The following is a 684-nucleotide window of genomic DNA, read 5'->3' as shown; positions in this document are numbered from 1 at the left end:
TGACTTGTTTCCTTTCTTGTTAATTAGGCCTTCACTTCTTGGACACAGATCACATTAGTAGTTTGACCAGTTGATACTTTTTGAGATGTGTATTGTTTATAAGCAGTTTGACCGTGGTTTTGGCTGCAGGTTGTCTGTGCAAGCAGGACTGGTGGGTGACTTGAATCCCTGGCTGGAGGATGGGCAGGGGCCTCTGAACTTACTCAGCTCTGTGGTTACTCTGCTTTCCTCAAAATTTTTTTTGCTGGACAAACCATCATTTTCTGTCAAAGATCAAACCCTTTTTCCTTCTTTTAGCCCTCTGAAACATCCATCTCCTTGTTCTTCATCCCGTGAAGATTGATGCAGCTTGTTGGGAAGTGAATCTAATGGGTTTGGGGAATGGGTGTTTCATAAAGGTGAAGCCTTTTTCCTGCTCTGCAGAGCTTGTGCTTAAGTGCTGGATTACATGAGATGGAGTATCTTAATAGCCTCTTCAGCTTTAGAATTGCAGGGATTCTTCTCTCAGGAATGTCAAGGCTTTAAAGAGGCTCCCCAAAATCTCGAATTGCACTTGAAGCTGAGCAGAGAGTCACTGCAGACACATAATTCCAGTGGCTGTGTCACGGATGCTGTTGGAGATGAGTAGAGGGATGTTCACTCGGATTAATGGGTGAGAGACTCGAAGCTTATTAACTGGCATAT

The sequence above is a fragment of the Chiroxiphia lanceolata genome, chromosome 14 (genome assembly GCF_009829145.1).
Source record: "Chiroxiphia lanceolata isolate bChiLan1 chromosome 14, bChiLan1.pri, whole genome shotgun sequence".
Classification (NCBI taxonomy): Eukaryota; Metazoa; Chordata; class Aves; order Passeriformes; family Pipridae; genus Chiroxiphia; species Chiroxiphia lanceolata.
Note: the sequence above shows the minus strand (reverse complement) of the source record.